This window comes from Ursus arctos, unplaced genomic scaffold, assembly GCF_023065955.2.
Source record: "Ursus arctos isolate Adak ecotype North America unplaced genomic scaffold, UrsArc2.0 scaffold_26, whole genome shotgun sequence".
NCBI classification, from domain to species: domain Eukaryota; kingdom Metazoa; phylum Chordata; class Mammalia; order Carnivora; family Ursidae; genus Ursus; species Ursus arctos.
The window spans coordinates 23,671,335-23,697,746 of NW_026622941.1; the positions used below are offsets into that span (position 1 = coordinate 23,671,335).

Here is a 26,412-nt window from a genome sequence, read left to right on the forward strand (position 1 = left end):
CTCTAGGAGTCCGCTGAGTTCTAAAATTCTTTGAGTCTATGAGGTACAAAAGACATAGTGCTTTCTTATAGAAGACAAATAAATGGGGACTTCGGGTCCTGGGCAAAATGGAGTAATAAGGAACTGATTTATCCTTCACTTTAAACAAATATAAAATATATGGGGAAAAAAACAGTTTTCAGACATTGGACAACACACCACAGGAATGTAATCCCCAAGGAAAGGGACACAAACAAGAAGAGCTCTAGGACTCACTGTCTTACTGACCAGAGAGAGTTTCCAGACATAGAACAAAGAGACCAAATGCAGTATGGTAGTCTCACTGAGTTGAAAGCACAGAGATTGGAGTTTAAGGTGACCAAGATGACTAGATTTTATGGAGCAGAGCACCAGAAAGAAGAGAACTCATATATTGAGAGAGATTGTAAGAAATTTGCAGAGGGCTCTCTTTGAGTCTTTCAGCTCTATATTAATCAGTGCATGTATATGAAGAAAATACCTGAGGCTGGGGGGGGGGCGGTGGCTACGAGGAAAAGAACAGGCAAAACAATGTGTAGGAATAGTTCTGCTGGGAATAGTTTGTGTTCCTACTAGCCAAAGTAAAAAGATCTTGTAATACACAGGGCCTTAGGAAGAATCCCCAGAAGGCCTTAGTAGAATGACTAAAATAACTCTATACTAAAGCTGCTCTACATTCACTCTAGCTAAGCTTAAAAGAGAGTCTCTAACTACTTATTCTAAGTAAGTTAATGGCATGCGGAAGAAAATCAAATGTTATCTAAAGGACGACAACAAAACACAGTAACAATAATGCAAAATTAGCAATGTTTTGCATCCAATTACAAAGACCAGGTATGATAAAGAATCATATAACTCAGCACCCAAAAAACAAACAATCCACTTAAAAAATGGGCAGAAGATCTAAAAAGACATTTTTTCCAAAGAAGATATACAGATGCCCTAAATGAGAAGATGCTCAACATCACTAATCATCAGGGAAATGAAAATCAAAACCACAATGAGATATAACTTCACACCTATGAGGATAGCTATCATCAAAAAGATAAGAAATAAGTAATGTTGGTAAGGCAGAAAAGGGAGCCCTTGTACACTGCTGGTGGGAATGTAAACTGGAGCAACAATTATGGAAGACAGTAGGGAGGTTCCTCAAAATATTAAAAATAAAACTACCATATAATCCAGCAATTCCACTTTTTGGTATTTATTTGAAGAAAACTAAAATGCAACCTCAAAAAGATATATATATATCCCCATGTTCACTGCAGCATTATTTATAATAACCAAGATATGGAAACAACATAAGTATCCATTGATGGATGAATGAAAAAAGAAAACATGGTATAAATGGAATACTATTCATCCATAAAAAGAAGGAAATCTTGTCATTTATGACAGCATGGATGGATCTTGAGGGTATTATGCTAAACGAAATAAGGCAGAGAGAGAAAGACAAATACTGTATGATTCCACATACTATGATTTCACATGTATGCGAAATTTTGAAAAAAAAAAAAACAAAACCCAAAACCCCAAATTCATAGACACAGAGAACAGAGTGGTGGCTATTGAAGGTATTGGGTGGGTGGGAGAAACGAGTTAAAGGGGTCAAAAGGTAAGAACTTCCAAACACAAAACAAATAAGTCATGGAGATGTAATGTACAGCATTGTGTCTATAGTTAATAATACTGTATTGCATATTTGAAAGTTCTGCAAGAGTAGACTTCAAAAATTATTATCATAAGAAAAAAAAGTTTTGTAACTATGTTAAGGTGACAGATGTTACCTAAGCCTATTGTGGTGATAATTTTGCAATGTATATGGATATCAAATTATTATGTTGTACAATTGAAAATAATATAATATTAATGTCAATTATACCTCAATTTAAAAGTACTAGATATGGAAAGAAGCAGAAAATATGACCCCATAACCAAGAGAAAAAGACACAAAAATGGAAGAGATGATGAAACCAACAGACAAGGATATTAAAATGGCTAGTGTAACTATGACCCATATGTTTAAAATGGTAGAGCAAAACATAATCATCATAAAAAGAAAAGCAAAAGACATAAGAAAAGCCTGCATGGAACTTTGAGAGATTAAAAAAAAAAAAAGTACATGATTTGAGATGTAAAACTACACTGGAGAAGTTTAGCAATAGCTTAGACACTGCTAAAGAAAAAAAAAAATCAAGTGACTTCAAAATATAGCAAAGGAAACTATGCAAAATTAAGCACTGAGACCAAAAAATTGAAAAAATTATTTGTGGGACAGTGGAGTCTCAAAGGAGAGAAGATAGAAGGACAGAAAAAAAATATCTGAAGAAAAAATGGCTAAACTTTTTTTTTTCAATTTAATAAAAATTATTAACCCACACATCCAGGAAGCTCAACAAACCCAAAGTAGAATGAATATAAACAAAACCATGAAAGTCATGGTTTACGTTGTACATGATTACATTGTAATCAAGTATTTGACAACCAGCAATAAAGTGACAATCTTAAAAGTAGCCAGAGAAAAGTAGATACGTTACATACTTAGGAGCAAAGACAAGAAAGGCAAAAAACAAATGGAAATATCTTTCAAGTACTATAAACCTAAAATTCTATACCCAGGGAAAATATCTTTCAAAAATCAAGACTTCATCAGACAGACAAAGCTAAGAGATAACAACTACAATCAACTTCACTCTTTTCATATAATTTCAATTATTTGAAAAAAAAAAAACTTGCGTTACTTAGAACTAGCAAAGATAGATCAGGCTTCTTTGAAATTTAAAGGCTTATCCTCTCACACTCTCCCTCACACACAGCATTACAGAGTGAGTCCATGTTAAATAATTCCAAGATATGAGGTAAGCCTGTGCATTCCTGATACCAGTGTGCAGGACCTCCTCATCTCATCTATCATACTTTATCATAGTATGATAAATTGTACTATCATACAGCTTCTCAGTCTAAAGATTACTAACTCTATAAGATATACATCACAAAAAAGAGAACTCACCCTTTTTAAATAAAGGTAAAACCGTAGCAGTTTCCTCACATCTAAAACAAAGACATTTGTCTAGATGACATCTGTTTCCTTCTATCTCTAAAAGTACATAAGCCCAAGAAAAATGTTGACATAACCATTTACTGAATAAGCACTCTGCAATGCTATCCCTGTCAAAGTAATAAATACATAATTACAAATTGTGATAAGTATTACACAGGACAAGACCTATTGCTGTAAGATAAAATAATAGCAGATCTAATATTGATTGGGGAATGCTATGGAGTGAATTGCAATTGCCCCACAAAATTCATATATTGAATCCCTAACCCCTAATATGATAGTATTTGGAGATGGGGGTCTTTGGAAGATAATTAAGTTTAGATGAGGCCTTTATGATAGGAATAGTGCCCTTATAAGAAGAGATAACAGAGTTTCTGTCTCTTTTTCTTTGCCGTATGAGGACACATGAAGAAGGTGGCCACCTGTGGCCTGGGAGAGAGCCTTCACTAGAACCTAACCATGCTAGCACTCTGATCTCAGACTTCCAGCCTACAGAACTGTGGGAAAACAAATTTCTGTTGTTTAAACCACCCAGCCACCTGTCTCATTTTGTTATGACAGCTCATGCTAAGATTACAAACTGTCAGGTAATGCCCTCCTCATGTAGTAACATAGTAACATTTCAGCTGAGACCTAAAGGATGAGTAGGAACTGCACACATAAAGAATGAGAAAAGCACTTCAGGTAGGAAATAACATGTGAGAGGAATGCAGCTAAGAAGAGAAGAGTGTAACTGAAAGAAGGATGAAGCTATCAGGGTTGAGGAGGAGGATGTGGGGCTGGAGAGGTAGGCAGGGGCCAGATTAGACAGGTGCTTGAAGGCAACATTAAAATCTTGGTTTTTATCCTATGTGCAAGGTTTAAAGCAAGGTAATGACATGAACACACTTTTGTTTTAAAAGGATCACTGATTACGGTCGAGAGCAGGGCTGCCCAATAGAAATACATTGCAAGCCACACAGGACATTTAAATTTTCTATTAGTCACGTTTTCAAAAGTAAAAAGAAATCTATCAAATTATTTTTACTGATAGATTTTATTTAACCCAACATATCCAAACCATTAGATCATTATCTTATCAGTGTAAAAGTTTATTGACGTCTTACATTATTTTCCATACTAAGTCTTTGAAATTTAGTGTGTATATATTTTTTCCCTTGTGTGAATTTTAAACTTACAGCACATGTCAATTCAAACCTGCAGCATTTCCAGTGCTCCAGTAGCCACATGTCTCTGGTGGCTACTGTCCTGGACAGTGCAGATCTAGAGAATGAACTGGGGGCACTGGAATGGGTGCAGAAAGCTGAGTTGAGAGGTTACTGCAGAAGTCCCAGTGACCTAAGCATTGCTTGGGTTAGGCTAGTAACAACAGAGATGGCAGAAAGTAAAGAGATTTGAGATTAGTTTGGAAGGAGTTAACAGCAATAGAAATAAAGGAAAATGAGGAAAGGCATTAAAAAGTAAAATAGAACCAAAAATAAACCATAGGATATTTCAAAGACTGATCCTAATTAATGCTTTGATCTTAAATTTCCTCTTTGTAGAGGGCCCTTAGCAGGATATAGATTTTCACTCTCACTTATGATTTTATTGTTTTCTTTCTATACTTACTTTCGTTTTTGATCAACTGCTTTTCTGACTTGGTCTGCTTCAAAATTCCTGTTTCTTTTTCATCTGTATAGTGAATTCAACTTGATTTAACAGATATTATTGAATGACTGATTTGTGCAAAACTTTGTGCTAAACACTGGGAAGATAAAGAAAAATAAGAAATGATACTCATATTAAGAAGTTAAGTCTAGGGGCGCCTGGGTGGCTCAGTCAGTTAAGTGTCTGACTCTTAACTTTAGTTCATGTCATGATCTCAGGGTTGTGGGATCAAGCCCTGTGTCAGGCTCCTGCTTGGCAGGGAGTCTGCTTGAGATTCTCAGATTCTCTCTCTCCCTCTGCCCTTCCTCACAACTCTCTCTGTCTCTCTCAAATAAATAAATCCTAAAAAAAAAACAACAACAAAAAAAGAAGTTAAGTCTAATACAGGACCTAAAACATTTACTATTTTTCTCACAATTGTTTTTGCTGTGTGTGTGTGTGTGTGTGTGTGTGTGTGTGTGTGTGTGTCTGTTTGTTTGGGGTGACAAAAATCACAATAGGCAGCTTTATTTGTAGAATTTGATCCAAAAGTCCAAAAGAATAAATAAATAAATAAAGGAACTTGAATCTCTATTATGTTAGTACACAAAATAAACCAAAAATAACATCAACATTCACCATGAGATCATTTAAATGTATTTGCAAATGATCTGATAAGGGAAACATGATTTGCAACATGGGAAACTTCTAACAACCAAAGACTTGAATGCACTGCACTGTAGGTCATCTAGACTATGTTAGCATGAATGAACAAAGTGGTAGGTCCAAAATGCATTCCCCAAACACTTTTCTCAGATGCAGACTTTGATAACACTCTGTGGTAGAAAACATCAACTTCTGTTCGTCATTACATTGGATGGTCATTTTGTCCATTTTTCTCCTGTGATGATGAATCCATTTTAAATACTTCAATTATTATGAAAACACTCCAAATTCACAGAACAGCAGGCGTTTCCATCCTTGCATTTGCAGGTTGTACAAGGAGATCCAGCCATGTTCACACTGAGCTGCTAAGCCTTGAAATGCCACAGCCATCCAGGCAAGTTTTTCTGATGTCATAGGCAATGTTTTCAACTAGGTCACAGATACAGTGGGGACATCAATGCTTTTCCAAGATGGCTGTGTACTCACAGCTCAAATTGGAGTAAGTGGCCAGTAATCTACCTCTTCTTCCAGACACCAGCACTGCTGCCAGCTGTAAGTCCAATTGTCTCCACTTTGATAGATCTTGTGTCCATTTTGATCTAAATATAGACTTGTGACCCTGGTCTCACACTTTGGGCAACAGAAAAGGTCAACATTTGGATTCCAGCAATCATAAGCTGTCTATTGACAGAATATCTTTTGGTCCTTGCAGGAACAGACAGAACTGTTTTCTTTCAAGGTTCACACCTGCCTATTGCACTGCAGTTCCCCGTGGGGGCAGTCACCAGAGCAGAGGGCCCAGAAAGACAGAGGCAGTTGAATCCCCTTGCCAGGTTGATAGAGGCAGAATCCCTCCAACAGGTATGAGTTTTTATGGCACATTCATCAATGTCAATACAGGACTCCATCATCCTAAAAACTGCTTCTGCACTTACAGTGGTACCACCCTGGCAGGATAATACAGCAGGAGTGGTTGTGGCACTCAATGATTCCCCCTGTACATTCATCAATATCTTTCTTGCAGTGGCTTCCTTTGACTCCAGAAGACAAACACATTTGTTTGGAGCCATGATATTCCATATCTGCTACCCTCTTGGCAGAATACTCTGCAGACAGTCCTGTTCCCCACTCAGCCCAGTTTGTAGGTGCAGCTGTGTCCCTGGACAGTATTGGTGCAGATGGCATGTTCATCACAGGTGTGCTGCCTGCAGCCACATTCATCCTATTTTGTACAGAAGTCATCCACACAAATGTATCTCGGGACACAGTCACAGCGATGTCACCCAGGCAAGTTGACACAGACAGCATTGGCGTGACAGTAATGCATTTTAGGTGCACACTCATCAATATTCTCATGGCAGGTAGAGTCTCTCTGGACACAGATGTAACTGTTCTTGCACTCATGAGAAGCTTTTGTATTCCAGTTTTTGCGCTGTAAGTTTTCACCACATTTAGGTCTGTCTGTACAAAAGTTATAACTTCTACTGCATGTGATCCTTTTCTGAGCAGTTCAAAGGAGGGAATGCTTCTGTAATTTTTACTAAAACTTCACCTCAGCATTCCCAGTAGCTTTTAGTTAAAATCCACTGGCCTTCTGCAAGAACTTTTCCTGTATAGATACATTTTGGTCAGCAGACTTTATAGCACTGGCCAGTAATGTGCATGGGGAGGGAGTCTGGGGAGCAACTGAGAGGGGGATGGGGCATCCTTCAATACTCCACAGCACCATTTGGCATGTTCAGTTCCTGCAGTGTTCACCATCAACCCAAGAGACTTGATCTCTACAGAAAAGTCTACTCACCTGGCAGATCTCACAATGACAGTTTTCCAGTTGACTAAGTCTTGTTGTTGCATAATTTAGTTTTGTAGGCATCTTGGCCAAAAGTTCCTGAAAGTCCATTACTCCTTGTACCAAGCCTAAGAAATCACTGCAAGTTGGACAAGTGTGATTCAGGTTCAGACACTATGTTACATATGCATTTGGCATAAAGATGATATTCCCATCTTGGATGATTCCCTTGAATAAGCCTTGCTTTTGGTTTCACTGACCAACATGACCTTGTGCCATTGTCCATCTACCATCCAGTATGAAAGTGTTTCAGTCCCGGGCTTCCCGTTATGTAAAAATAGTGTTATTGGATCTCATCCCTCAGACTGTTGCTCTGCAGTTCAAAATAGCTGTGTTCCAGTTCTCAAATGGACAGTATCATTCCTAAAGTCAATGTTTTCTGCTGTACAGTGGCCAAGAAGAACAGCTCTTATTCCAGAAGAGCTGAATTAATTTCTTACTCACATGAGGGACTGCATAGATCTCTCTTTGTATATCTTGCCTTCTACAGGTTTCTTTGGTTCTTGTCCCTTTCCTAATCTTCAGAGTCAGCAGTGTAGCATCTTAGACTCTCTGCTTCTATCTTCATGCTGTGCCTCTATCTTGTCTTCACTATTTAACAATAGTTTCCAGTTTCATCCAGAATATTCTCAGAGAATGTGTACACCCCTATTTTTGGTAGAATGCCTGATCATTCCTCAGGGTCAGTCAGAAGAACAAAAATCACAGTAGGTATTTTGAACAAAATGGGGTTTAACCCTGGGAACTAGAGACTTACCAAACCATCTGAAGGGCTAGGAGAGCAAATGTCAGGGAAACCCCTGCAAAATTTCAGGAAAACTAGAAGTACAAGGATATTAGGAAAGCTACCTCCATTGACCTTAGCTGCTTCACCAAAGTGAGTGTTTCTCAGAGAGGAGGATGTGTGGAAGTCACTGGCAAAACTTCACAGTAACCATCTCCCAATCCTGCCTGCCCATGGCTGCCACTGAGGAATAAGGGATTTTTCCCCCATTTTATATTTCAAGGAAAAACCTCTCATTGGAGAATCCTACCTAAAATCTGCTGGCTAGGGATTCTGGCAAAGGTAGTTCCCAGGATCCTCCCCTGCAATGGAAGGGAGAATTTAGAAAGAGGGTGGGCATGAAGCTGAGTTGAAATATACAACCACGCACATGTAGATTAGGCATATTGTAGGCTCTGTGAGAAAATGTTGTATGTCTATAAGCCTCAGATACTCAATTTTAATTTTGTACTCCCAAATAAATTTTCAGTTAGACTTCTAGCATTTGTGTCTTGAATAATGCTTTCTTTCACCAGAATCAGAAAGTACTTAAGGAGTTCAAAGGCAACTAAGCTCTAAAAAATATTGAGAGACTGAATATACAAATGGAAAATGGATAGGCCATATATGAAAATAGAACTTTGACTCACAAACTATACCGACCTGCCCAGAAAACCAACCTTCTATATACAGTAAACAATCCAGGAAGCCAGGCAACTGTAAGTCAGACTTACAGGAAGCCAGATTGCTATCTCTAGTGACAACCCAGGAAGCCAAATTATAACATCTGTAAAAATCAGCCCAAAATGGTCAGGACTTGATTAATAACTGACAGCTTCCCTGCTTTTTGTCCCCACTTTCAATTTAGGACCAAGCAGAGAAAGTCAAGTACAGACCCCTAACCAATCACACAAGATGCCCTGCTTCTAGGTAGCCTGCCTGCAGTTTCTCCACGCCAAAAAGCTCCAACCAGGACACACCCGAAGGCTTCCCTTCTGTTCACTCTGAAGCTTTCCCAACTTTGCTTTTCTAATTTGGTTGATCTTCTTTATTTATACAATATTGTTTAAGCTAGGATTTGATCTAAAAAGAAACTATTTTGTGAGGGAAATAATGCATGAACTTCTACGCACCAGTTTTCTCATACGGAGCAGGCACTATGGGACAATGGTTAAATGCTTGAGTTCTAGAATCAGAAAACCAGACTTAACTCATATCATTTTCTCTGTCTAGCAGTATTTTTTAGGGTTGTTAAGAGGATCAAACTAGGTTATGGTTGTAAACTACATTATCTAATTTCATATTATTATTATTATTATTATCTTCTTTTTTCAATCTCATGAACCTCTATCCTGTTCCGCACATAAATTATCCCTTGATTCAGCATCCTTCCTCCATCTGATCCTTCCTTTAGCTCACCTAACAGGAAGCAACCAAATAAATCTTCCTCAACTGTTATCATTTCATTCCCCTACTCAAAAAACTCCAGGGCCTTTAAGGATATCCATAAGCTACTTTCCACACTTTCTCAACACTCTCTCTGACAAGAATAACCTTTCACTCTAGCCAATGCACATATTCACTGGTCTAGAGATATCCCACAAAATCCCATGCAAATGACCATTTTCCCCTCCATTGCTCACATTTGAAATAAACCACACCTCCTTTCTCAATATCTGAATCTTCCATCTCATTTATAGTTCAACTCAAATCCTCTCTCTCCCATTAAGCCTTGTCAGACAACTGCATTCCAGAGCAATTTCTTCCTCTCTAGGGTACTAAAGCTTTTATTAGATACATTGAATCATATTCTGATTTGCAATAAATACAGCTTTTCACGTATGTGTATCAAAACCTCAGTGAGAAAATATTTCCAAAGGCAGGGACAATAGTTTATACTTTTTGTGTATTGCCATATACTTAACCATAACAACTGTAATTGTTGTTCAGAACTATGTTTCTGTTATTGTGCCAAATACTTCATTTTATCTGACTTAATTCTCTCCAGAACTCTTGAGGGAGGGGTTATAATTAGTCACTTATCAGGCAAGAAATTTTAAGCACAGAGAGGTTGAGTTATTTGCTCTAGGTCGCAGAATTAGTAAGATGGATTTGAACCACCTAGGCATCTCTGACTCCACAGCTTATGCTATTAATAACATTTTGTGGATTGGTTAAACATACTGCTTTATGAAACCTTACTAGATATACATATAAATTTCCTCTCTTTATTTCTAGTGTCTCCTTGGGAAACCCAAACATGGGATACATTTTGGAGATCATGTATTTCTACAGTACAATCAACTTCCTAAGACATTTTTCTTCGATCTGTGATAGAAACCTTGAAATAATCAGAAAGGCATGAAAAAGTACATTTACTTTCACCATGTAGGTTGTTCAGAATGAAACACTGTAGAACAAATCACATGAGGCCATGCAACATCTTTCTATTTGCCATTTATTCCTATTTTAAGCAGAATTTGGGTGCCACTATTCACCCAAAATTTTTAGGTGGGTTTTAGGATACATGTCTTACGTCCCAGCTAAAAAGAAGAATAGTTGTTATTTATAGCATTCCAATAATATATGAAGAGCAAAACTAATGTAGAATTTCAAATATTGAATATTCCATAAAGCTTTATCATGAGAGGATATTTTTAGTTTTTTGATTCATTTGTTTTATACCTTGTCTCTCACAATAATCTTGGTATACATTCAATTTTTAAAATGGTGTGGGGAGGTAGAAGCATGGTGCAGTTGGAAGAAAACCTTGTCCAAAGTATCTTACAGTTTTATTTACTTATTTATTTTTTTAAGATTTTATTTATTTATTCGACAGAGATAGAGACAGCCAGCGAGAGAGGGAACACAAGCAGGGGGAGTGGGAGAGGAAGAAGCAGGCTCACAGCGGAGGAGCCTGATGTGGGGCTCGATCCCACAATCCCGGGATCACGCCCTGAGCTGAAGGCAGACGCTCAACCGCTGTGCCACCCAGGCGCCCCTATCTTACAGTTTTAAATTCTTTAATCAGAGAAGCATATGAATTCTCTTAAGTCTTACTGAATTTTAAAAAATTTTAATTTTAAACCTGACCATTCAAGAATATTAAACTAACTTGGCTCTTTCAGCAGGCAATCCATGATAAAGGAAAGCTGGGAAAATCCAATCCTGACAAAGAAATCCTAATTCAAAGAGGGTAATGTTAAATAAAGATCTTTCTCAAAATACACTTAAAGTATAAAGAGGCCATATCTTTATTTTATTCTTGTTTGTTCTATAAAAATACAAAGTATGGAAAGGAAATGAAAATTTCAATCAACATTCAGTGGTAATTAAAAGCAATTGTAGTCCTCAGGCTGTTTCTTTACAATATGATCCAGTGATCAGAAGGAATTGGAAATGATTACATTTTAACTAGAAACACATTTCTGTCCAGAACTGAGCTTCGAAGCATGAAACAGACACAGTGGTGGCCCCTGTTTGTGTTTCCATCTGGGGCTCTAATTTGAACTTCAGTGATTATTCTGCCAGACTTCTGGCTGTGCAAAGATCCAGAAAGTCAAAGCCAGCATATTCTTGAATGCTGTTTCACGCAAAAAAATAAAATTGCACCAATTACCATGTTTGCATTTTGTAGAATGGCTCTATTTAAATCGATTATAGGTTAAACAAGAGCGTTTGTAAAATTCACAGCTCAGAGTTAATCTGGCTTTATTCCAGGGCACCCAATCTGAAAAGTAAGTGATTGCAAGCACTCTTGGAAAAAAAGTTAGCAATGGCCTATAATGGAAAACAGTCTGAAACAATTAAATTTAGTCTGCTTTCAAATTAGGAAATTCATCCCATCACTGGTCTTTCATTTGAAAGATTTCTTCAGATCCCATTAAAAATGCTCATCTTTTTCTGGTATTCAGTTAGTGCTTCCAAAATGACATCCTCATCAGTGATAAGGATAAAAGTAATGAAAAATGTAATGCCTCATGCCAGGAATTACTTGGTCATAGAAAGCACCTGAAGGCTGTTGTAGTTGCTCTGACTTAACAGCTCCTGTTGCTGGGAATTCTGTTTTAATGGCCAGGAGAGAATGATGAAGTCATAGAAGTCTTGGGAGGAGAAAGAGGATAACTTTGTGGTCCCTAAAGAGCTTGGCAACTTACTATATTTGACGTGAAATGTATAGTCCTTTTATTTTCTTGTTCTAAACACACAAGAATCTTTTTGATCAATGAATCTCTGCTCCTGATTCTTATTCTGAGAATCTAATCATTACTTAGAACTTTTATATAAAGTTTTAAAGAATATGATGTCATTCTTGGGGTTTTCAAAATTTCTTTACAAGGTATGAAAACTGAATGCCTATAAAATAACAGAGTAAGAGCTTCCTACCTCTATCTATAATCATTGAGAGATGTTTTATTACCAAAACACTTTCCTCAGGAAGATAAAGGGGAGAAATGCTTTAATGGTAAAAGCAAATTATGATTCATAGGAACAAGTTAGATGCTCTCAGGTGGCATATTCTTTTCATTCATTTCATTTCACTTCACAAATACCTACATAATGCTTCCTATGTTCCAGGTACCATTCTCAACACTTTACAAATATCAGTTCATTTAACTCATACATCAACACCATAAAGCAGGTACTATTATTAATCCCACTCTACAGTGAACACTGAAAGAGAGGTTAAGTAATTTGCCTAAGATCATATAGTTGGGGAGACAAAATGAAGTTCTGCAGTCCATCTCATGTTTATAAGAAACTCTGATGGTGGAACAAGCACAAGGCCCACATAGACCGTCAACAAAAGCTGTTCAATGGCGTGGACTTTGAAAGCAAATGGTAAGGTCATTTTGTATTTGGTTGTATGAATTTTATAGCTTAGAGGTGGTTTTTCATATTTGTCATGTAAAGGGTAAAATTTTCATATGCCATCATAAAATCTCTAGCTGTGTATGATGAGAAAAATATACATAAGTCAGATGACTTGTCTGTCTGGCTTTTCTTATCAGCATGTGATACCAAGGCTAGATCTTTAAAATATAATGCTAAGATAAAAAAGAAAATTATATATATGTATATAGATATAAATATCCATATATATATATATATATCATAGTACCATTTATGTAAATCTAAAAATATATGCAATATAAAACCATAATATGTGTTTCACAAGTAGATACACAAACCCAAAAATGGATACATAGCAAACACATTAGAATAGTTTAAATAAAACAGGAGCAGAGCTTTACAGGGATCATTAATCATAGACTGAGATTTGTGATTAACTCAATTCCCTGCCCCCAAGGTCTGAGGCGAGGAGAAAGCATTTATCTATTTATCCATGCATGTACAGAGTCCTCTTATCTATGTATGCATTCATGCCAACCAGAGAAAGTGAGACTGTTTTCTATGTTGCTGATCCTCATTAGATTATTTTATTATATAATAATTATTAACCCTTGATAGCAGCAGTTCTCCCACACTTTGGGCTCAGGATACTTTACGTAAATTATTAAGGACTGTAAAGAGTTTACAGCCTAAAGAGATATGTCTATATCAATTTATGTCTATTGATACTTATCATATTAGAAATTAAGCCTAGGAATATTTAAATACTTATTAATTTAAAAATAACAGGGGCAACCTCATTACATGTTAATATAAATAACATATTTTTAATGAAAAATAATTATATTTTCCAAGACAGAAAAATCTAGCAAGAAGGGAGTCATTTTTACACACTTTTGCAAATATCTTTGATATTTGGATTAACTAAAGATAGTTGGATCCACATATCTGCTTCTGCATTCTATTTTTGCCATGTGTTGCTTTGGTCGAAAATATAAAGAAAATCTGGCCTCACACAGATGTGTAGTTAGAAAAAGAAAGAATGTTTTAATGGTCTTTCAGATAATTGTGGATCTTATTTTTTGATATGACACCAAAACTTGACAAGTTATTAATGGTTATTGCAGTGTGGAATCAGAAACTATATCAATGAACTTTTTGTACTGTGTTACATTAAAATTCACTGGTGTATGTTATATTTTGAATGGATCTTTTACACATGCATGCTTTGTAACAACATGCATTGATCATTTGAAAATTACAGGTTCACTGAGTTATGCAGATCTTCCAAATGTTGACACATTTCATTAATCAAGGTCAAAATATCACATTAGTTTATATCCACGTAATAAATGCAAATCTCATCCTAAAAGTCCCTTTTAAATTTGGGGAAGCTTCAAGCTCACAGTGGTAGATACAAATTTTTCCAAAATTTGAATTTTCATTTGAAGGCTTAAATGTTATCATTAGCACTTAATAGCAATTATTTTCCTTAAAGTGACATACCCACTTCATTCATTTTTTTAAAAAGATTTTATTTATTGATTTGAGAGAGAGAGCAAGAGTGGGGCGGCGGGGACAGAGCGCAGAGGAAGAGGGAGAAGCAGTATTCCCGCTGAGCAGGGAGCCTGCAGCTGAGCTACATCCCAAGACCCTGAGATCATGTCCTGAGCCAAAGGCAGATGCTTAACTGACTGAGCCACCCAGGTTCCCCCTGCCACTTCATTCATTTTTGATAAAATGATAGTTCGTAGACATTCGTTTAAGTAAAAGTGTTACTCAGCCTGGAACTCAAACAATGGCTTTTCCTATAGACAAATATTGTACTTTGGTATGCAGAAGATGTACTTAATATGTACAGAATATTTAAAAGACACGTAGTCAAGGGCTGAAATTTCATAAATTTTCACTGCTTTGTCAAGGACAGTCTTAAGTAAGACTTTTTTTTTTTTTTAACAGTGAATACATGGCAACAAAGAACACAATGTCTGATGCTATCTTCTTGATTCCTGCAAAGACACCAGCTGATTTCCCTACCACCGGGACATAGTAAATAGAAAATAACATCTTACCTTCATTATGAAAATAGTTTTGATTTCACCGGATCTGCTGGGGTCCAAAGACTGCACTGCTACTCTACAACATGAGATCTATTCAAACTCAGCACCTAAAGAATTTACATGCTAAATGTATCCTAAAATACCTAATGAAATCTGGATCAGGTACTTCCTGAGTTTCAAATAAGAATGAATCCAGAGTTTTCCAGACCATCTGTTCCTTAATTAATCTTGTTTGCCTTAGTAATGTTTGGAGCATTGATTTTTAAAAAGACAAACATTTAAGTGAATTTTCAAACTTTCTTAACTTCCTATTCCCAAGGACTTCACAGCTTCCCCAATCAGATTACCAGTTAAATCAGTGCATAATTCTTTTGCTTTATGGCTTATTCAGAAGGTGGTTCTGAGGCTGTTTCAGACCTGAGCTGGGTCACTGATCAATACTTAATCAACTCACACACTACAATTTACTAAATCGATTTTTTGGAGTTGTCCGTCTAATTCTGGTTCCCAGTCCACCCCTACCACACTGAAATCTGCAGAAACACAAGTATTTCTTGCCACAAGTATTCTAGTTCTTGCCCTTGAAACAGACTCACAGGCTCCTGAAATTGGTACTCTGAGGACATTTTGTCTGTTTCTGCACCCTCCTCCTCACCACCCACCCTTTCCTTTTAGTGGTTATGGAGTGTTCTTTTTTAGTATCAGCCAGGTAAGGAAAGTACGAGTGCCTTATAATGTATATAATACATCAAGAACATGAATAAATCCCAGCTCACATTTAGTCAGTGAACACTTCTTGATAGCCTCATGAAGACACTGGACTGATGGAGGGGATTTGGGAGTAGGAAGAAGAGCAACATTATAAAGAAGGTGAAGTTATCGTGCTTAGCCTCCATAAACTGAAAACGTGTTTAAGAGAAACAGCTCAGACTCATGTGAAAGGGCAATAATGAATGGAGCCTATATCCAAAGAGAAGTCAAATGAACAAAGCAAGTCAGTGCTGTTCCTACAACTCCAAACCCACTCCTGGTTGAATGGCCTTTACTTGATGTTCCTTCAACCTGCAAACTTCTTCCCACTTTATGCATCTCTCTGCTCAAATGTCACTTTAGCAGGGGGGACTTCACCCTATCTAAAATAAGATCCCCCATTATCTGTTTCCTTCCCTGTTTTATTTTTCATCACAGGAGCTATCACATCTGACATATTATATATTATTTCTTTGCTTGATATTGTCTGTTTCACTTCATTTCGGTGTAGGTTCCCAAGGGCAAGGACTTATTTGTTCACTGCTGTATCTCAGGGCCTAGATAGCTCTTGGTAGGTAATAGGACACAATAAGTATTTGCTGTTTGAATGAATAAATGAGTAAATGCTATCGAAGCTCAGAGTGGGGAGAAGTACCAGTACTACCAGTGGTAACTTTAGTACCAACAGTACCAGTGGTACTAACCAGGTGGTAAGGAAACATTTTGTAGTCTGAGGTTTGAGTTGGGCCTTGAAGGATGTTTCTCATCTGTAGGGCCAATGAGCAGAGTAGTCTACTTGTCTTATAGGACTCAAATGAGATGCCATCTTCTCAAGTAAGCCTTGTTGGGGCTCTAGGACTGGATGACTTGCCGCTGTTTTGGGTTCCCATAATTCTCCATGTTCTCCCCTATGGTGGAGTTCACTCTAGTGTATTTTATCTCCTATTTACTTGTCTGGCTACCCTAATAGAATACTAGCTCTGGGATGACAGGGGCAATGCCTTATTCATAGTTGTATATTCAGCCATAGCATACATCTTGCTACCCCCTAAAAATACTAGTTGACTGCATAATTTATTAAGCTAAGCAGCAAGCTCATGTAGAGGAGTGGGAAAACATAATATGGGCCAAACCATGGTTTGTGGAGCTGAGACATGGAATATGGGTTTTAAGCAGGGAGATGCTATGACAATCTATTGTCTTAGCAAGGTCAATATGAGCATGTGTCCATGATGAAGCAAGTGAAAAAACAATTAGTCCAAAAGACAAATTATAACCATATTGCAATGCTCTAGGCACAAAATAATAAAGGGCTGGACCAGCCTGGTAGCAATGAGAATGTTCATGAAGAAACACATGTAGCCAAATGTCACTGATTTGATGTTAAGAGCAGCCATGGAAGAGTGCACATCTTAAGCCTGGATGACTATGAAAGGCTGATGCAGTCACTCTAGCCCATGTTCCAAATCTTCAGCCTCTTAAGAAAAGAATTTTTGGCAAACTATTCACTATAATGGCACAATTTCCTTATTTTAGTATACTTAATGGTAGACTCTGTCAGAGTTCATTTATACAACCTATACTCTGATAGTAAGCTTTTAAACAAAACTTAAAAATTCTAAGATTAAATTTCTTTCCTGACTGCCGACAGTTATCTATAAAAAGAAGTTAACTTGTAGGAGATACAGGTAAAGATAATAAAATATTAAATTTCATCAAATTCTTCTTTGGAAGTATCACAGAATTCGGAGCTTCAAGAAACCTCAAAGCAGCTAAAGCAAATAGGATTTCTTTCTCCTGAGAATTATCTAAAACTGCATATGGGCTCAGTGACTCATGGGCTAGGCTAACGCAGGGGGTAGAGGGATGGGAGCACAAGTACCAGATTTTTTCTCTTCCCGCCTTAGAGGTTTGGTCTGGTGCCTTCTTTTTTTGCAAATAAGAAAGTTGCAGTAAGCTGGAGGAAAGTGATGAGCTACCCAAGGTCACAGGGCTGATCCCAGGCATAATTAGATCTGGAACTCAGATCTCCTGACTTCCAGGAAAGAAGGCAGAGTGAAAAAAAAATTAAAAACAGTACTTCTTAATAGGAATAGGTAAGCTTCAGAAACCAAGGAACAAATTTGGTCTTCTATATCTCCTCCCCAGCAGAGGAAAATAAGCAAAGAATAATCAGAAGTATTTTGGAGGTGATAATAGGATATAAAAAACCTGAAATGCTAGAAAATCCATAGGAAGAAGCGGTTCAAAGGTAAGGTCACAACTGATTTTATACCAATTTTCTCCTCTGAATCTGGATCTCTATCATTGTCATTTGTATTTTTCTAATCAAAAGCATATATAGTTTAGGATTAGGATATTAGACCTAATCCTTTCCATGCTTGGTGCAGTTGTACTTTTCAGCTTCAGACATGAATAGATCCAGGGGTTCATATGACATCATCTTAATTTAGTCTTGTTTTTCCTTCTCTCATTTCTGCTTTTTTTCTTCTTTCAGTTTTTAGATCTCTTCACATGGTGGCATATTAGCCACTATCCTATCTTCTTAAGAACCACAGCCAAAGATCTGTTTTCAAAGTTGCAACAAATCCCTCCCAAATTGAATTTCATTGGCTTTTATTATGTCCTGGGGCCTTCTATGAACCAATTATTGTGATTAAAGGAGTGATAATTGACCAAACATGGGTCATGTACCCACAGACGGAATGAGTAGATGGGCCAACTGCATCCAAATTTCATGGACCTTAGTGAGAAAGAATAGTTTTCCTAGAGAAAAATCAGTGTGCTCTTAGCAAAAAGAGAGAAAATAGGTGTTGGGCGCACCTTGATGGCAGCTGTCCACTATACCAACTAAGCCTAGTTCAAGTCAAAGTGGATTCTCTTGAAGGAAACGTGACTGGAATTGGGACTGGAATGTTTTCATGAAATGAAGCAACTATACTGGTTCTGTTCTACCTCTCTTCCTTCTTTTCTTTTCTCTGCATATCCTTTCTATTCTTTCTGAAATATTTGTTCAGCTTAAGCACAGTGTTTACTTTCTCCTAACTAGCCTGTCAGGGCTTCAACTTGGTAATAGCATCTCTCACTGTGCTCTTTCAGCTTCTGAACTGGCTGCTAATTGCCTCATTCTCATTAGTTTCCTAATTCCAAATTCCTAAGAAAGGAAACTGCTTCAAACCATTGCGTGCCCATGTCAAAGGTGATATGCCACAGGCTAGACATTACAATCTATGGATTGCCTACCAGTCCAGTGCTAGTTCTTATTCTAATCAGTTTAATGAGAGTGGGAAGAAAATGTTCTTAACCCTCTTGGCCAGATCATAGGCAGTCAAATTTCCTTTAGCAAAGTGAGCCAGAAGAACAGCATTTGTTACCACAGTACTGACCTAGTAACTTCACTTTCCTACTTTTCAAATCAATTACTTTACATCTTCTAGTACCATCTCATCACCCACTCTCACTGCATTCTTCCCTGGGAAAACATGCAATGAAAAGGGACTTACTTTATTTTCCCAACCCCAAATCCACCAACCCACATTCCTATCTAAGGCTGCACCCATCACTTGTGCTCTGAATCCTATCCCACTCCCCTTCCCAAGGATTTTCTTCTAACCATTATCAGTTTCCTAAAATATATTATGTATTTCTCTATGACTTTATTATCCGTGTCTTTCAATATATGTCTTTCCACTAGAAAATCAGGTCCTTGAAACAAGGATGTTGTGTTTAATTTAACACTATTCCCAGCACCTAGATTAGTGATCCACAATTAATTTTTGTTGTTGGACTAATTTGAGCATGGCAGCTGCTCAATAAAAAGAACTTCTCTTTCTCTTGTTCCCTTCCTTTAAATTTATTCTGCATTTATTTGAGAATAATTTCTGTTTAGAGGAACTTTACTATAAACAAAATACAGATAAAAATCTATTTGATAGAAAAGCATCTTTATGTTGTTAATCTTGAAGATAACTGACACATTGATGTGTATATGTTTTCCAAAAAGATGTATGTGTTTTCCTCATGTATTTTTCAAAACCTGCATAGCTTAATCAGTAAGTACAGAATGCCCTCAAATTGAAGAGCTTTCTTTTATGTGTATTTCAGGAATAAAATATGAAATGAAATGAAAATGAAAAACTCTCCAGGAGCTTACAATCTAGTAAGATAACCAAAGTTATGTATGGAAGGATGGTTTTTGTACTTTGGCTTATAAACGGAAAGATTTGAAATAATCTAAATCCTTATCCAAATACTAGTCAAATAAATTGTAATTGGTGAAGAAGACTATTTATTGCAGCATTTCTGTAATAGCAAAAGACTAGGAAGAACCCAAATGCCCATTAATTGTGGACTATTTGAATAAGCCTAAAGTAACACCAATGAAATGAGTACCAGGCAGCTGTGATTACAAAGATATACCATTAAATGAGAAAAGCAATGTGTATAGTATGTGTATTCTATGCCATTTTATAGCTAAGGAATACAGGGACAATATATATACACACACAAGCACACACATTTATCTTTTTTAAGAAAATATCAAGATAAACCAAAAGCTAATAACAATGATTACCTTTAGGTGAAAATGGGAATTAGGTAAAGGGTTAGAGATGAAAGTTAGATTTTTCAAAATATTTTGTAGATTTTACTTTGGAAACAAATAAATGCTTTACATAATCCTAAAATAAAAAAACTTAAATACAGCACCCTAAAATTAGAAAGCTAAAAGAAAATAATAACCAATTTCTTTTTTTTAGTTTTCTGGCATAAACACCCAGGAAAGAGTTATTTCAAAGTGACTTTAAAATGGTAATTTTTCTGTATATCCTTGGTAGGATATAGTCTAAATAGGACATAAATAAATGCAAAAAAAAAAGTCTTCCAAATAATAAAAATTCTACTCAATAATCATAATATTAATATAACATATTGTTCCTCTGAAATTATTGTAAGATAAAACAAATAAATAATTATATTATTCCATTTAAGAGCCGAGGTTTTTGGTGAAGGTGGAATAAGACAAATATAAATCAAATAAGTAAAAATCCTGTAACCAAAATTTGATTTGTAAATATTAGTATAGACTTCTCAACTATTTTCATAGCTTTGACTACTGAAAAGATCTAGAAACAATGGTCCACTCAGCAACTAGACTGGAGATTCTAAATACCATTCTCCATTAAAAGGAACTTTGGAGAAATGGCAGATTCCAGATGTAGGGCAGGAAATATACAAATATGAACATGGAGCATCTTTTTGCTCTCGTACGTCCTGAAAAGAACTCAGAAACTAAGTTGAAGATGTTCTCACCACCCAAAGACAGGATGAATTGAGCATAGAAAGAAAAAAATAATAGCAGTAGACTACAAACATAGTAAATATGTTTTAAAACCATAAAATAATACTTTTATAATACTTTTACAATAATACTTTTAAAAAGTCCATTGGTGAACTTCACCAGGTGTTGGTTTTCTCTTTTGCAAAGAGAATCTCTTAGGAATTAGCTCATTATTCTGATTGATAAAGGAAAGAATCAAGCATTTATATGCCTTTCCTGTAATTCACGGTAAGCAAGTAAATAGTTGATGTAGAAAAGCTGTCCTTTATAGAAAAAATTCCAGCTAATAAGTGAAGAAGTAATTATAAAATTGGATTATCTCAATTTTGTAACCCCTAATGAGATCATTGATTTAGGTAGGGATCATAAATATTTGCTAAAATGGCTAGGTGGAAATCTGATGAGATGAAAAAATTTGGCTGACATTACTTAAAAAATCAATGGATCACAAAAAGAGAGACAACTAAGCACAGGTCCTTCCTGATATGATGCAATAAGAAGTAGACAACCCTATCTCTGAGGTATTCCTGCAAAAAGGAAAAAAAATTAAATGTGATTCTGATCAATTTATAGAAATATAAGGGACTGAGGAACACTATAAATGACACCACAGGAACACAAATTAGCAAAATTCACAATATGAGATTTCTATAAGTTTTCTCAATAAATGCAAGAAAAACAAACAAAAAGATGAACCTATATATTAAAAGAACACTGGAGTTATAACAACAAAATGCAATATATAAGCCCTCTGGGATCCTCATTAAACATACCAACTGTTAAAAAGCAGAGAGAAAAAGATAGAATAGAATTAGCATATCATATTCTCAATACCATTATTATTTTTTTTCAGAAGTGATATTATGTTTGGGAACATGTTTTTTAAAAATCCAAAGAATCCTTATCTTGCACGAGTTCATAATGTAGTATTTACAAATAAGTGAGATGATGTTTGAGATTTACTTCAAAATAATCTAGCATGTAGAAGGGAAGGGAATGGTGATAGAAGGAGAGATGAAACAGATTGGCCTTATGTTGACATCTGTTGAAGCTGGGGGAAGGGAGCATGTCAATTCATAATAGTATTATCCCTACTTTTTATATGTTTGACAATTTCTATAACAAACATTTGAAAAAGTTATCTCAATATCTTTATTCCATTTTCTTTCAGTTCTTTCTGGAAAACTATAACATGACTCATGGGCAATGAAAATCCCTTTTCAGAACAATATGAAATCTTAATGAATTCCACAAGCATTAAATCTTCTCTACCCTCCATCAGTTATTTTAAAAGAACACTATTTCACCCATCAACTGACATGAAATATTTATATAATAGACCCTTGACTAGAAGGTTTTGATTTCGCATGAAGGAAATACAATAATTTGAGTTAGAAAAAAATATGGATTTTTTTTTTTAAAAACACAGATTGGTTTCCTCTAAGGTAACATCTATTAATTTGACTCTCAGTAGGACTAAGGTATATTTTACAATTTGCCAAACATCTGTCACTATATAGTGAGTAAAATTTTGATTTTTTTCCTGTACAATCAAAACAATAGACTGCCTTTCTTTAGACTGAAATCAATACCCTAAATCCTTCCAATCTTCTTTTTTTTTTTAAAGATTTTATTTATTTATTTGGCAGAGAGAGAGAGACGGAGGGAGCACAAGCAGGAGCAGCAGCAGAGGCAGAGGGAGAAGCAGACTCCCCACTGAGCAAGTGGCCTGATACAGGTCTCGATCCCAGAACCCTGGAACCTGAGCTGAAGGCAGCCACTTAACTGACTGAGCCACCCAGGTGCTCCCCAGTCGTATTTTCTACAATAAGTCTGTCACCTGTCCTATGCCTGAGTTGACAATGGCTTGGCCTTTCCCAACCAAATAGACTGACATCATCATCTTGAATCATGAAGATATCTCAACTCTCCTAGGTAAATATCAGAATAAAATGATTCAAAAGAATGAATGCACTGCAGCAACTAAGGGTAACTAAAACTTTTCACAGTTCCACATTTCTAGCAAGCAGAAAAATAAAGACAACACTTAACAAATAAAAGATGAAAAAGAAATGGGATGTTACCACCAATACGCTCAGAGCAACTCCTAAAAATTGCGTATGATGTCTGAATGAAGGCAGAGATATTTTTTTATATACGGAGATTATGTGCATGTACACATGTATATATGTTGTCATAGTACAGTCAGTATCACAGAATCCCTGAAAGTTCTGCCATGGTTTATGCTGAAAAATCTTAGAAAGGCAATGCCCCTATGCTACTCTATAAGCAATACAACACTATGTTGAATAGTCATAGATCCAGGGATCTGACTGCTTGGGTTGAAGTTAGTTCATATAAAGTTGGTAAACTTTATATGAACTAACCATGTGGCTAGGGGTGTATTACTTATCTGTCCTAGGCTTCAGACTTGTCACCTATGAAATGAAATTATTTAGCCTTGAGACATAATATCACCTTCTTGCCAGGTTTTTGTGAAGATTTTTTTGATGAACACTTACTGAATGAACCATGCACAGCATGGCCCTGTTAATGACGCCCTGCATTTGCTGCACAGTTACCAAAGGGCAAGGCCCCATCATGCTGGCATTTTAAGTCACTGTATTTGGGCTGAACCTCTTCTTGTCAACACAATATCTGTCATTGTCCAGTCCATCATCCATTGATTACTTTCTCCATGATAGCAGAATCCTGGCTTTTAGTGGGGCACATTGTCACCTGGAGTAAAAGACTACACTTCCCAATCTCCTTTGCTGCTGGGAGTGGCTACCCACCTATGTTTCAGACAATGAGAATCAACTGGAAGTGTATGGGACATCCAGGAAATTTTCTTGTAGGGGGTGTGTCAACTCTTCCTTCTTCCATCCTGCCTCCTGGAATGTGGATGTGATAGCTGGAGCTAGGTGCCACCTGGACCACAGAGCTATATCCTGAGGATGGCAGAGTAAATGGACAGGTGTCCAAAAACTGTGTAACTCTAAAGCTGCCTTACCAGCCCAGGACTTCTCACTTCCAGATCTTTTCATGGGGGTGATACATAAAGTTCTGGCTGATTTTTTTTTTTTAAGATTGTATTTATTTATTTGAGAGGGAGAGAGAGAGAGCACGTGCAGGGTGGGGGTAGAGGGAGAAGCAGGCTCCCTGCTGAGCAGGAAGCCCAATGAGGGACTTGATCCAGGAACTCCAGGATCTTGACCCGAGCTGAAGGCAAGACGCTTTACCGACTGAGCTACCCAGGTGCCCCAAAGTTCTGGCTGATTTTAATCACAAGGTTTTGATTTGTTTCATTATTTTTGTTGTTGTTTTGTTTATTATGTGCAGTCAACCAAGCCCTTTAGATATGGTCAGAGACAACAAACATTGGCTGAAAAATACATTTCATTTGTCAATGTCTGTGCAAATCCATATGCAGGTGAGAGGAGAAACACAGACTTGCAGAAGATGCTTATCTGAGATTGTGACAGATTAAGAAAATATATCAACCAAGTAAAGAAATAAAGGCATACAATTTTGGGAGGATTATGAAAATCAATATATGGCTCTGAAGCATCGTTAATGTATTACAGTGTAAATAGTATACAGAAATTCTTAGGAGACTTCAGAGAAAAGCAGTGGATAAAGTGAGAAGAAATAACATCTGGAGATATTGTAAATGGCTCTGGAATGGGGAAAAGTTTATGCAATTTTTGGGGCATGAGAGTGAGCCAAAGTATTTTGGCTGCTGAGCACTGAAAGTCAGTAATGTATAATAAGTGAGAGCCACTACACCAAAATTGTTCCTAGAATGAATCCACTCTGAATTTAATATGGGAAACGTTCCCATCCATACTGAGAATTATTAATTTCATGGCAACCTTTCTTATTTTGTATGTTTCACCGGTTATGGGTCAAGGCATGCACACTGATTTATGTTCCAAGAAATTGTTGGTTTTCTCTTTTGCAAATGCAAACCTAATGCAATCAGCACTAAAAATCCTGTCATTCTGGTTGACCTGGAATTGTCTGTTAGAAGCTGATTGATGGGTCTCATGTGCTTTGTGTAACAGCCAGAAAATGCTAAAACACTTGCCTCCACATTGTGGCTGATGCATCTCTTCAATAGTTGATTTTTTAATAGATTTTTAATTGTACAAAATATCTCGTATGTATATGCAGCCCCTTGGTATTTTCTTATTATATTCCAACCAATAAAGAACCTCCAGCATTCATCTGGTGCAGCCCCTGGTTCAGGTAGAAGTCAAATTGAAAATGCTGGGTCTGGTGATTATCTATAAAGCTTTAAGGCAAAATTCCTCTAATACAGACCTCGTAACGAACTCAGTAGTCCAGTCTGTTATTTTACCGCTAAACTCGCTAGAAGTTCTTTATACAAAACTTATTGTTTTTTTTTTTAAAGATTTTATTTATTTGACAGAGAGAGAGTGAGAGTGAGTGCATGCACAAGCAGGGGGAGCGGCAGGCAGAGCTAGAGGGAGAAGGAGAAGCAGAGAGAAGGAGAGGGAAAAGCAGGCTCCCTGCTGAGCAGAAAGCCTGACATGGAGCTCAATCCCAGGACCCTGGGATCATGACCTGAGCCAAAGGCAGATGCTTAGCCAACTGAACCACCCAGGCACCCCCTTTATAAAAATTTAAAAATATATACTGTTTTAATGTACTCCTTTCCTCTTGTTTGGTCTTCTGTGGACACAAGGAATAGCTGATCAGAGTCTTCATGAACAGCTCTTCTTATTCGTGAAAATAAACCGGGTCATCCTTGACCTTCTTAAATCTGAACAGCTTCAGTTCTTTTGACTTTTTCATATATCATTTGCATATTTGTGATTCTCTTCTCAGTATCTGTTCCAGTTTCTCCACATTCTTTTAAAGGTCTGATGCCTCACACTGGACCCATTGATCTGATAAGCTCTGACTAATATGAAGTATGAAGAATGGTCATTTCCCACATATGACATAAACTTGAATATTTATAAATAAAAATTAAATATTTACAAAATATACAAGGGATATATATATATATATATATATATATATATATATATATGGGTTTTTCATCTTTAGCACACACATGTGCACACACACATGCACACAAACAAACTTACACACCATATGGTCAGTGATAGAGCCAAATTTATTTTCTATATACTTCTCTTTAGATAGTGGTTCCTGACCCACATCTGTGGGTGAGGGTTTAAGATTGATGGGTTTAAGAATACAATTGCGACTTCATCCCTTTTAACCTCTATTCTGGTTTTGTATGTGCCACCTGGGTATATTGTAATAAGAAAGTTGTGAGCAGTAGCTATGGTTTAGAAGTATTCAAACAAGTGTGGAAACTATTTCTAGGGAAAGATGGGGAATACATAATATAAAATTGGCCTTTGGGAAAGTCTGATAAATTATGGT

General features: G+C 36.6%; 1 protein-coding gene and 1 pseudogene across 9 annotated transcripts in view; both read right to left on the reverse strand.

The window, feature by feature from the left end:
* The window catches only part of LOC130544879 (protein kinase C-binding protein NELL1-like), a 46,255-nt pseudogene extending 20,275 nt beyond the window's left edge, over positions 1-25,980 (reverse strand).
* LOC123000103 (putative ankyrin repeat domain-containing protein 20A5) overlaps positions 1-26,412 on the reverse strand; it is a 388,417-nt gene that overhangs the window by 145,252 nt on the left and 216,753 nt on the right. The gene's annotated exons all lie outside the window — the stretch shown is intronic.